Source organism: Heterocephalus glaber, unplaced genomic scaffold, assembly GCF_053883595.1.
Source record: "Heterocephalus glaber isolate CG9 unplaced genomic scaffold, H.glaber_assembly_v1.0 deba00000281, whole genome shotgun sequence".
Lineage (NCBI taxonomy): Eukaryota > Metazoa > Chordata > Mammalia > Rodentia > Bathyergidae > Heterocephalus > Heterocephalus glaber.
Window position 1 is genome coordinate 7,866,858 of NW_028258139.1, and position 13,542 is coordinate 7,880,399.

The 13,542-nt window shown below is 35.9% G+C and overlaps 1 protein-coding gene and 1 long non-coding RNA gene across 11 annotated transcripts in view; one reads left to right on the forward strand and one right to left on the reverse strand.

Moving 5' to 3' along the window:
- Spidr (scaffold protein involved in DNA repair) overlaps window positions 1–13,542 on the reverse strand; it is a 419,506-nt gene that overhangs the window by 381,414 nt on the left and 24,550 nt on the right. The gene's annotated exons all lie outside the window — the stretch shown is intronic.
- LOC110346954 (uncharacterized) overlaps window positions 89–13,542 on the forward strand; it is a 37,921-nt gene continuing 24,467 nt past the window's right edge. The window contains exon 1 of one of the 2 annotated variants that reach the window (XR_002391248.2): window positions 89–228. This is a non-coding gene — a long non-coding RNA (uncharacterized LOC110346954). The remainder of the gene's footprint in view (window positions 229–13,542) is intronic. The other variant, XR_015439513.1, reaches the window with a different exon arrangement.

Below are 13,542 nucleotides of genomic sequence, written 5' to 3' on the forward strand. Positions count from 1 at the left end.
GAACATTTTAAGAATGGAATTTGGCCCCAGCTCCTAGCCAGATTCAGGAAGTTGAAACATTGCACCAAGTTGGGTATGGCTATTGGCACAGGGCCACCTTTGTCTCACATGGTATAAAAGTAACAGCAGTGGAAGCAAAAGAGAAAGAGAGAGCTGCTGTACTGGACTATTCTGCAAGTTCCATCCCAGAACGGAACCTTGTTGCGGCGAGCGTTGCTTCCCAATCTGGTGATGTATTGTACCTTATGTTTGACTTTCTAATTCCCTGTGTTTTCTTGATCTTTTCTTTCATTCCATCAAACTATCTATTTCAAATCTTAGAGTGGTATATAGTAGCTTTATTCAAGGATTGAGCCCCAAAATCTGATTAAAGGTGGACCTCCATTGGCAAATTTACCCTGTCAACACAGATGTTTAAATCAAAATGCAAACATAAAGTGATCTAACAATTTTACAGCACAGATGACCACCAATTTATCTTGCATATGGGAGAAGAAAGAACCTTGTATATGGGAGAAGAGAAGAGCCATCCAAAATATGTGCATACAAGGAGGAAGAGCTAGTACAGAATGACAACATGCACATAAAAAGAAATGGGGAGCCAGGCATGGTGGTGTACTCCTGTAATCCCAGCACTCTAGAGGCTGAGGCAGGAGGATCGCCTCAAGTTCAAGGCTGGCCTGGGCTACATAGTGAGCCCATCTCAAAAACCAAAAAACAAAACAAAAAAATGAAATGGAGATTGGAGAACAAAAGGAAAGGCTGTCCAGCAAAATGGTGTGCGCACGCATGCTCTCTCTCTCTCTTTCTATACATATATAATTTGTATATTATATTATATATAATTATATAATAAATATATTTACATATATTTATATCTGCTAATGCTACCAGAGTACATAGTTGGATTATAACCTTTTAGCATTGTAAAGGTGGTAGCATTAACTAAGACCCATAAACTAAAATTCAAAAAAATAATTTAACACAAACAAAAGTTACAGTATTATTTCCTACATACGTTTATATATTATTTTCAAATCATGATATAATCAGGCCCTAGAAACCAGAAATACAGCATTAGGTACTACAGGCAGGTATCCATAGGTTCTGTAATCACACAGACTTTAAAGAATCTCTGAAGAGGTAACAGATTTATTCAGTGTCTTAGTTACTTTCCTCATTGCTGAGACACAATACCCAACACCCACAACTTAAAAGGCGAGAGGTTTATTTTGGTTCGTGATTCAGTCCATGGTCAGCCAGCTCCAAAGGACAAATACCATGGCAAAAAGGCATGGCAGAGGAAAGGGTGCTGACCTCATGGCGACCAGGAAGCAGAATCAAAGATACATCCTTCCAGGTCATGCCCACAGTGACCCATCTCTTCCAACCAGACCCCATCACTTAAGAAGTTCATTATAATGCCCCATAACCCAATCACCTTCCAAACACATGAGGCTTTGGTACCATTTTCAGTCTAAACCATAACATCTGGGCTCTAAATCTATTTTAAACACAGAAATGTCCACCTACAAAATTAAAAAGAAACTGAATCTTCTGTGTATTCCAGGCCATGACTTATCAATTTTCACAGAAACTCTATGAGGAATGTATTATTAAATTAACAGACAACTCAGTTGAGCCTTAAGAAAGCCAAATATCAAGGCCGGGGATTTAGCTCAGTGGTTTCGCCTCCTGCTGCACAGGAGTTCGATCCCCGGTACCAAAAAAAAAAAAGAAAAGAAAAGAAAAAGAAAGCCAAATATCTTGCCTAAGGCCCAGCATTGGCTGAGAGGCAGAGCAGAGATTTGAGTGTAAGGTGGTACATGCAACACCAATGCCAAGTGCCTTCCTTTCTCTCCTGATGAGTAAAAACCAGAGTACTGAAGCCAAAACTGTCAGCACATTTTCTGATATCAAATGGACTATTTAAAATAAGTAGAAATAAACCTAGATAGAGGCAAACAGGTAACACTGTATATCCATACCAGCAATTTTAGAGTCTAAGACCAAAGACTTCTATAAGATTACCTACATAGAAAAGTAAGTATATGTTTCCTGAGATTTTTTAATGTTTTTCCACTTTCTATGCAAATTTAAAACAAACCTAAAGATAGTATGGTAAGCAACGATTGTTTTAAATTTACTATCTAAAAGGAAGGGGAAAAAGGAAAAGGGAAAAGAAACTGGAAGGGGAGGATATTGTTCTATATTTTTAATACCAAAACATTTTTTTTCATTTCTGCTTATCAACAGACCATTAAGAATGGAAAAACTAGGGGCTGGGGATTTAGCTCAGTGGTTCTGCCGCCTGCCTTGCAAGAGCAAGGTCCCAAGTTCGATCCCCAGTACCAAAACAAAACAAAAAAAAAGAATGGAAAAACTAACCGCTACATCTGAACAGGACTTGTATCAAAATTACATAAAAAACTATCTAGAAAGGAAGGGGAAATGGGAAAAGAGAGTAGAAGAGGAGGATATTCTTCCATGTTTTTTAACACCCAAAACACTTTTTTAAAAATCTTCTGCTTCAGACCGGGGATTTAGCTCAGCGGCACCACAACTGCCTTGCAAGTGCAAGGTCCTAAATTCAATCCCAGTACCGCAAAAAAAAAAAAAAAAAAAAAAATTTCTGCTTTCTCCACTAAGAATGGAGAAACTAACAGTTACATCTGTGCAGGACTTACATCAAAACTGTATAAAGAAAAAACTGTATAACGAACATCTACAACCAAACAATAAAAATACAATTAAGTGGAAAGAGATTAGAACACATAATTCATAAATGATGGTATATGAATGGGTAAGCAAGTGAAAACACTGTCAACATTATCATTAGGTAAATGCAAAGTAAAACTACAATGAAATATCTCCACACACCTACCACATTAAGGACTAATAAATATCACATGTGGAACAATAATAACATAAAATTAAGTTTTAATAACAACTTGGCAATATAAAGGAACAAAGTCTTCAGTAGGATCATAAGCTCAAGGCCAGATCTGGCAACTTAGCAAGACCATGTCTCAAAATAAAAAATAGAAAGAGCTAGGGATATGGCTAAGAGGTAAAATGTTCCGTTACCCAGTACCAAAATAAATAAATAAATATGATTTTTTTTAAAGGGGAGTTGGGGATGTAGTGTAGTGGTAGACCAGGAGATCTTGGGTTCAATCTCCAGTATGGCCAAATAAATACATACATATGTACCTATATACATACGTACATATGTACATAAGATCTCTGATATACAGTATATAGGGAGGTCTTGCTTTCTACTCATTGTGTTGATCTCTATATAAAATCCTTAATCTATTTGCATTTCATATAATTACAAATAGAATTGATCTAGTTTCAGTTTTGGTATGTTTTCTTTTCATCCATCTCTTTTATATTCCTTTATTCGTACCTTCTTTTGGATTCTCTGAATGTTTTAGAATTCAATTTCATTCTTCCCTTATTTTTTAGTAATAATTCCTTGCATTTTTTCCTTCATTTTTTTTTTTTTTGGTACCAGGGATCGAACTCGGGTCCTTGTGCTTGCACAGCAGGCGGCGAAACCACTGAGCCAAATCCCCGGCCCTTTCCTTCATTTTTAATGTTTGTTATAGGAATTATAACATACACCTCATATATCTCAGCCAGCAACAATGAAGATGTTGAACAGATAAAATTTCTGGCACAGATGCTATAAGGATATTGGTACACATACTCAGTTTTTCATAAGGTAAAAAAATGTTTTAATGTTATCAAATCAGAAACATATAGCACATGAATTGTAATATACCAAAAAAAGATTCTTCAATATAATCTTCAACATTCCTCTTCTGATCACAAGAGCAGATTGAAATATGGATATTTTACTGAAGTATAATTTTTCTATAATTGAATAAATATAACCATACAAAAAATATGACTAAAACCTCCAGACTTCTCTTTACAAGCACTAAATTTTGTGACTCTATAATCAGAATTATACATGAGAGAGGGTTCCTACAATATATGGAAGAGGGTTTATGATCATGATAATTAAACTGCTTCAAAAGTGTAAGACTTTGCAACTGAAGGATTGTGAAAACATGATGCAGGTCAGGAGCAGCAGGAATCTGTCTCCTCACACAGAAAACAATGAACTGGCAGAATCTGTTATACTTAACTATTATGAAACTCTAGAATCCATTGAAGGCTTGCAACTTTCAGGGAAAGCTTGGACATTAAACTGCAGTTAATTTTGGTCAAGTTCAGATGTTAGCCACAGTAGCACCTATAGTCCAGGGCAGGCAGCTGTGTACACACATTCCAAGGAAAAGCTTACACATAGCTCGTGGTAACCAGTACATACAAAAGGGACCTTTTCCTCTCAATATTGGTAATGTGTGTTCTAACTGCTGCTTGCTATTCCTGATCATAAGGTACAAAGAGGCAAGCTGCCACTGTTGTTGCACCTCCTCCCTGTTGCAAGCTCCTCCTCCTCCTCCTCAAATTTAAGGAGTGCCAGGAAATTTAAAGGGCTGTAGCCCTTTTTTTAACCTTAATTTTTCTTGTTTTGCCCTTTTGGGAACCAGCTATTAAAGATCAGGACATTCAAAAGCAACTATATATACAAGGAACGTTAGAAAGCAACTGTACATGCCCAGGGAAAGTCACAGATTTAGAAAAGACTAAGGCCTTTTATTTACACATTCAGCTAATCCTTCACAGAAAGATAGCCTACAACAAAAAAGAGTAAATAAATGAGCAAAAATAACAACAACAAAATATAGTAAACCATGGGTAAGAGGAAGAATATAATTTCCAGAGTTACTATATTATTAGAGTCAAATGTCCAATTTTTTTAAAAAGACATAAAAACAAATAGGAACATATGGCCCATTGAAAGGAAAAACCCATAGAAAGTGTCCCTGAAAAAGAAGCTGATAGCAGATCCTCTAGATAAAGACTTTAAAGCAACTATTTAAAGAGGCTGAAGATTAAAGAAAGATGTGGAGAAAGGCAAGAGAATAATGTATAGATAACCATACTGGAAAATAGAAAGCAAAATGAGAAATCCTCAAAAATTCTGGATCTAAGAACTATAGAGATAAAAATGGAAAATTCACTAGATAAATTTAAAGGCAAATTTGAGAAGGCAGAAGAATCAGTCAACTGAAAGGGCAATGGAAAATAATGTAATCTGAAGAAAAGAAAGATAAAAGAATGAAAAACAGATGATAAGAACCTGTGGGACATCATCAAATGAACTAAAATATGCATTGTAGGAGTAACAGAAGAAATTAAGAAAAAAAAAAAAAGCAGAAAGAAGTGAAGAACAAAGAGCTAGGGCTGGGATTCAGCTCAGTGGTTCCAGCGCCTGCCTCGAAAGCGCCAGGTCCTGAGTTCGATCCCCAGTACCAAAAAAAAAAGAACAAAGAGCTGGAAACTTCTCAAACTAATGAAAGATATACATAAAATCATCCAAGAAAGTAGAGAGTGGTGGTGTATGTCTATAGCCCCACCTACTCAAGAGGCTGAAGGAGGAGGATCACAAGTTTGAGGCCAGCCTGGGCAACACAGGAAGACTCTGTCTTACAAAAAAAAAAAAAAATCCAAGAAGCCCAATAAATTCTAAGCAAGATAAAAATGAAAGAGGTCACACATGGTGGCACAACCCTATAATCCCAGCATATTGGGAGGGTGATTCAGGAGGACTACAAGTTCAAGCCCAGCCTAGGCAACTTAGCCAGACTCTGTCTCAAAATTAAAAATTATAAAAGGGCTGGGATTCAGCTCAGTGTGAAAGCCTTGGGTTCCATCCTCAGTACTGCCAAAAAAATAAAAAAGAAAGAAAACTGAAAGAGTCCCACACCATGACACATTATAATCTAACTTTCAGGAGCCAAAGATAATCTTGAAAGCAGCAAGAGAAAAGCAACCTGTCACAGGTAAAGGATGTTCAATATGATAATTAGCAAATTCCTCAACAAGAAAAGAAACTTCAGAGGCCAAAGACAGGAGGTCAAAATATTGAGTCTAAAAAAAAAAATTGTCAACCAAGAATTCTATATCATTATTTTTCAAAAGTGAGGGAGAAATTAAGGACAAGCCTAGATAAACAAAAATGGAGGGAGTTTACTACTATTAAACTTGCCATAAAAACATGCTCAAGGGCATCTTACAGGTTGGAATGAAAAGACACTACATAATAATTATAAGCTAGAAGAAATGAAGATTTTGATGAAGGCAAATACAGGAGCAATTAAAAAGCTAGTATTATTGTAACTCTTTGTTTTCTACATGATCCAAGAGATTAAAACAATTAAAAGATGATTATTAGTCCAAAAAGTAATATTACTAAAGACCCAATCAAAAAATGAGCAAGTGAGGGCCAGGGATTTAGCTCAGTAGTTCTGCCTCCTGCCTCGCAAGCTCAAGGTCCTGAGTTCGATTCCCGGTACCAAAAATTTAAAAAATGAGCAAGTGAAATGAATAGATACTTCACATAAGAAGAAGTACAAATGGCCAATAAATGCATGAAGAAAAAGACAATAAAAATAAATCCATGAAGAAATGCTCAACTTCGTTGGTCATTAGAAAAATGCAAATTGAAACAACACTGAGTCCATCTTACCCCAGAAAGAATGGCCATCATCAAGAAGTCAAATAATAACAAATGCTGGCATGACTGTGGGGGAAAAAAGGGACCCTTCTACACTGTTGATGGAACTGTAAACTAGTACAACCACCAGGGAAATCAGTATGGAGGTTCCTCAAAAAATTAAAACTAGAAATTCCATTTGAACCACCCATTCCCCTTCTAGATATCTTCCTAAAAGACTTAAAGACATCATATTACAGAGATACATGCATACCTATGTTCACAGCAGCACAATTCATAATAGGTAAATCTGCAAAGCAGCCTATATGTCCATCAACAGATGAATGGATAAAGAAAATGTGGTATTTACACACCATGGAGTACCACTCTGCCATAAAGAACAAATTGGAGTCATTTGTAGGAAAATGGATGCACCTTGAGATCATGTTAAGTGAAATAAATCAGACATACAAGTTTGAACATTGCATTGTTTCTCTTATATGAGAAACCCAGAGTAAAAATAAGAGCAAAATAGAAAATAAAAAGAAGTAGGAAGACAGATCATTCTCACCAGGGAAGGGGCTCAAGAGATGGAGAGGAGTGGGAAGGAAAGGATTAAAAAGTGGAACTTGCATTCCACAAGGAATGCAAACATTATGTAGTGCCAACATATACAAAAAACAAACAAAAAAGGAAGGGGATCAAGGATATGTAGAGGGAGGAGGGAGGGGAGGGAAAGGGTCTGAAAAAAGGAATTAACATGTGTTATGTACACATACCAATTCCCACAAGGAATATAAACATATATTTCACACATGTACTAATAAACTAAAATAAAAAATAAAAAATAATATTACTATAATTTTGGTATATGACTCCATATTTTATTTGCTAAATAATTTTTTTTTTTTGTATCGGGGATCAAACTCGGGTCCTTGCGCTTGCACAGCAGGTGACGAAACCACTGAGCTAAATCCGCGGCCCTTCCTAAATAATTTAAGAGAATGGATTTAAAAAAATTATTAGTTTCTGCTTTTGGTCACATAATGTAAAAAGATGCAATTCTGTGAATCAACAACCTAAAGGAGTGGAGGCAAAGTTATAAAAAAGCAGGGGGTTTTTTGCATGCTACTGACATTAACCTGGTATAAATTAAATTTGAATGTTAAAACTTTATGATTTAAATGTAATCCCCATAGTAACATAAAGAAAACAGCTGTAGAATATACAGAGACAAAGAGAAAGAGAAAGGGAGGGAGGGAAAAAAACTTAAACATTTCACAAAATATTAACACAAGAAAAAGACAGAAATGCAGGAAATGAGGGACAAGATAAGCAATAACGCATAATGAAAACAGCAAAATGACAGAACTCCCTCTGTATTGCTCATTACTTTAAGTTTAAACTATCCAATCAAAAGACAGATAGACAGATTGGATTAAAAAACAAGACCCAGCCAAGGATTTAGCTCAGTGGTTCTGCCGCCTGCCTTCTAAACTCAAGGACTGGAGGGCCAGGGATTTAGCTCAGTGGTTTCACCGCCTGCTGCGCAAGCGCAAGGACCCAAGTTCAATCCCTGGTACCAAAAAAAATAAAAAAAAAAAAAAAAAAAAAAGCAAGGACTGGAGTTTGATCCCTGGTACCAAAAAAACAAACAAAAAACAGGACTCAACTACATGTTACCTATACTACACTCACTTTAGATCCAAAGACATACACAGATTGAAAATGAAAGGACAGAAAAAGATATTCCATATACACTGTAAGAGAACAGAAACGTCTACACTAATATCAGAAAAAATAGATTTAAATCTAAAATGGTTATACACGATAATGAAAGATATACATATTAATACAATATTAATACATCAAGAAGAAATAAAAATTTAAAACATTTATGACTCTAATAAGAGACCATAAAAGTATACAAAGCAAAGTTCCTCACCCTCAACAGCAGCTAGAACAACCAGACAGAAGAGAGGACTTAACACTATAACCCAACTAGATCTAACAGACAAATATATAAAAACCAACTACATCTGGGCCAGGGATTTATTTAGCTCAGTGGTTCTGTCACCTGCCTCGCAAGTGCAAGGACCTGAGTTCGATCCCCAGTACCAAAAAAAAAAATAAACTACATCTAACACACACAGATACAACATTGTACACAACAGCACATACATTCTTCTCAAGTGTACAAGGAACAAGTTCCAAGATAAGACCACATGGTAGACCAGAAATTAAATCAAAATGTGTTATAAACACACTGTAGAACAGTATTGAGCCTGAGAAAGGAAGAAAATTCTGACAACACAGATAAGCCTTGAGGACATTATGGTAGGTGAAATAAACCAGCTGTAAAAACACAAATACTATATGATTCTACTTACAAAAGGCAATTAAAACACTGTAATCAAATTCAGAGATAGAAAGTAAAATGGTGGTTGCCAGGAACTAGGGGCTAGGGAATGGAGTTATTAATTAATGGGTACAGAGTTTCAGTTTCATAAAATGAAATGAGTTTTGGACTGGGGTTTAGCTCAGTGGTTTCGCAGCCTGCCGCGCAAGCTCAAGGACCCAAGTTCGATCCCTGGTACCAAAAAAAAAAAAAAAAAAATGAGTTTAAGAAATGGATGGTGATGATGGCCATACAGCACTACACATATATTTAATAACACTTACTGAATTATCCAATTAAAAATAATCAAGATGGTTTTATGTATTATGTCATGTTATTTTCTAATTTAAAATATTAGAGGGCAGAACAATACATATGCTCATTAGACCTAGAAATACTTCAAAATTTTGTCATATCACTTTCTAAAGGGTTACAATACCCTATGTGAGAATACAAAATTTTGTTGATTTGTTAAATTTTTCCATAACTCCATCTTTTATGAGTTATTAAATCAGTTTTCTACCTCTACTCATAAAAATACAAAGAAATCATGTTTCAGAACAATGTATCCAAATTTCATATTTGAAAACCATATTTGCTTTCTGTTTAAAACTGCATGAACTACTTTTGGATCTTTTATCTGTGCCAGCCAGCTCCTTTTCAGCTTCTTACAAAAAAGTCTGAACCTCATTTAGGCTATCTGATATTTGTCTATTAGCTTATATTTACACAGGAGTCACTACATAAAGTACATGAGAATTACATAACAAAGCTCACCTAAATCCAATTTCCTTCATACTTCCTGAAAAATGTTATGAAGACAACTCCCTGCTATGTCTCTGCTGCCCTCTACAGGAATGATTCTTAGAAAACATTGATAGAAATTGTGAAAATATAGACAGCAATAATAAAGTACTGTCGAACTGAACAATATGGAAAGTCACATCAGTAATCAACTATATTTATTAAATGTTCTCAAAGATGATACTGCAGAGAAGTTATGTCATAAAATGTAGGATGGTAGAGTAAATGTGTAGACTTTTTGAAAAACGTGTTCATATTTGTTATCCACTTAAAATAGCCTATTTATTATATACAAGTTTCATGCCAATCACAAAGCCTGAAATAGATATAGAAAACTTCCTTTATACAAAATTTTTACAAAAAGTAAAAACCAAAGCATACTACTACGGAAAGAGAGAGGAAGAAAAGACTAAAGGATTTACTAAACAACCCAGAAACAATGGAGGAAAGGTCTGTAATAAATCCTTACCTTGCACTATTACCTTAAATTTATTTATTTATTTGCTTATTTATTTTTGCAGTACCAGGAACTGACCAAAGGGCCTTAAATTGAGTTATATCCCCAACCTTTTTTTTTTTTTTCTTTTGGTACTAGGGATCGAACTTGGGACCCTGCGCTTGCGAGGCAGGCAGCAGCACCACTGAGCTAAATCCCCAGCCCAAAATGGTTGCTAGTCTTTTTTTTTTTTTTTTTTGTACCGGGGATCAAACTCAGGACGTTGCACGTTCGAGGAAGGCAGCGGCCCTTCCTTTATTTTTTATTTTGAGATAGGACCTCGCTTATTTCTGGGCTATACTGCCCAAGCTGGGTTCAAACTTGGGATCTTTCTGGCTCAACCACCCAGGAGCGCTGGGATTGCAGGAATGCACCACATGCACAGCTGTTACTTATTTATTTTTTTTGGTACCGCGAATCGAACTCGGGTCCTTGAGCGGCCCCTGTTACTTAAAATTTAAGTGAATTAAAATTTCTAATGAAAGAGTGGCTAAATGAATTTAAGAAAACAAGACCTCTCCCATTTGCTGCACCAAAAGAATTAGCATTAACCGTTAAGGACACATACTTAGCCTGAAAGTGAAGAGACGGAAAAAGATATTCTATGCAAATAGAAATCAAAAGTAAGCAAAGATAGGTAAACTTGTACAAGATTAAATACTCTAAGTTAAAAATGTAAAGAAACAAGTTCATTTTATAATGATAAAGGGGACAATCCACCCAGAGGATTTACCAATTTTAAATACATATGCACTTAAGATCAGAGCACCTAAATATATAAGGAAAATATTAACAAATCTAAAGGGAGAGAGATTGTAATACAATTAGTAGAGTACTTTTAATTCCCCACTTTCAACAATATACAGATCACTTAGGTAGAAAATTAACAAGGGAACACTGGACTAGAACAATACTTCAGAACAAATGGCATATGTAAGGTGTGATTTAACAATACGGTGAATATTTAAATTTTAAAAATTTATCGCAGTAAAAGACACATTGCCATAAATCCCCCCTCAATATCTCTCCCTCATTTTGAACATACTTATCCTATTGTTCTTGCTACTTTCTGAAGCAGTTCTAGAAGTTCTCTTTTGGGTCTTTAGCTGCCCTGTCCTGGCTGCCAAGATGTCCTGAATAGATTCAAAACATTTACTTTTCATGGTCATCTTGACTTTAGGGAAAATGCCGAAGTCACATGGTGCCAAATCTGGTGATAAGATGCATAAGGAAACACCATTGTGTTTTTATGAGCCTGTCTTTCCATTAATAACACTTGGCATGGACCAGGGATTTAGCTCAGTGGTTCCGCAATCTGCCTCGAAAACACGAGGCCCGAAGTTCGATCCCCAGTACCAAAAAAAAAAAACCTCTTGGCAGGTGCATTCACCAAATTCTTGATCATACCTCATAAAGACACTCAAACAATAGAAAACTACAAGGCCGGGGATTTAGCTCAGTAGTTTCACCAACTGTTGTGTAAGTGCAAGGACCTCGATCCCCGGTACCAAAAAAAAATAAAAGGAAGGAAGGAAGAAAACTACAACTGCTTTACAAAGTGGAAAGAATGATGGGATAAGTCTATTCAAAGCAAGGAGAAGTAATGGCGTCTTTTACTGTAATAATTTTTTTATTTAAACATTCCTCATAATCACCCCTTGTACAGAACATTCCATATAAAAACAACAGAAAGGGCCAGGGATTTAGCTCAGTGGCACCCCGCCTGCCTCGCAAGCACAAGGTCCTGAGTTCCATCCCTGGTACCACTGAAAAAAAACCCAGAAAAATATTCTTCTCAAGTGCACACAAAAGAGTCTCCAGAATAGCTCACATAAAACTTATAACAAATTTAAGAAAATTAAAATCATATCTAGTATCTTTTATGACCACAATGGGATGAAATTACAAATCAGTAATAGGAAGAACTAAAAAAAAGTCACAAAGATGTGGCAATTAAAAAGCTGACTCCTGGGGCCTGGGATTTAGCTCAGTGGTTCTGCCACCTGCCTCGAAAGCTCAAGGTCCAGAGTTCGAACCCAAGTACCATAAAAATAAAATAAAAGACACTACAGTAAAAAGGTGACTCCTGGGCCAGGGATGTAGCTCAGTGGCACTGTGCCTACCTCACAACCACAAGGTCCTGAGTTCGATTCCCGGTACCAAAAGAACAACTGACTCCTGAATAATCAATGTATCAAAGAAAGTTTTAAAGAGGAAATAAAATATCCTGATACAAACAAAAATGGAGAGCCAGTGATTTAGCTCAGTGGTGCAGCCACCTGCCTCGCAAGCACAAAGTCCTGAGTTCGATCCCCAGTACAAAAAACCCGGAAAAGCCAGGCACAGTGGTGCACACCTATAATTCCATCTACTAGGGAGGCAGAGGCAAGATCACTAGTTCAGGCCAGTCTGGGTAACTTAGTAAGGGACTCTGTTTCACAATTTTTAAAAGGGTGGGGCTGTAGCTGTGTTCCAACCCCAGTACTGAAAAATAAAAATAAAAATGAAGAATAGGTAAAGGGAAAAAGAGAGGAATACAGGTTGTGTCTATAATCTGAAAATCTGAAACTTTTTGAGAACCAACATAACACAAATGGAAAATTTCATATCTAGTCTCATGCAATGGGTTATAATCAAAAGATACATGCACTAAAAATACTGTATAAAATTACCTTCAGGCTGTAAGTATAAGATATATATGAAACATAAATCAACTGTATGTTTAGACTTTGGTCCTATCCACAAGGTATCTCAGTTGCACACGCAAATATTCCAAAATCCAAAAAAAAAGTATAAAATACTTCTGTCCCAAGCATTTCTGATAAGGAATACTGAAACTGCATTTGTCTTTTTGTATCTGGCTTACTTTACTTAGTATAATGCCCTCAAGGCTCATTAATGTCACAAATGGCAGAATTTTCTTTTTTTAAGGCTGAATAGTATTCTATTATGTATATATACCACATCTTATTTATCCATTTATTCAAAGTTGGACACTTAGGTTGCTTCCATATCTTAATATGGTGAATACTGCTGCAATGAACATGGAAGTACAGATACCTCTTCAGTGTAATGATTTCAAATCCTTTGGATACATGACCAGAAGTGAGATTGCTGAGTCATATGGTAGTTCTATTTTTTAGTTTCTTTTATAAAACCCTCTATATTGTAGACATACAAATGGCCAACAGACATAAAAAGAAAAATGCTCATGATCACTAATCATCAGGAAAATGCAAATTAAAACCACCGGAAACATCACATTTG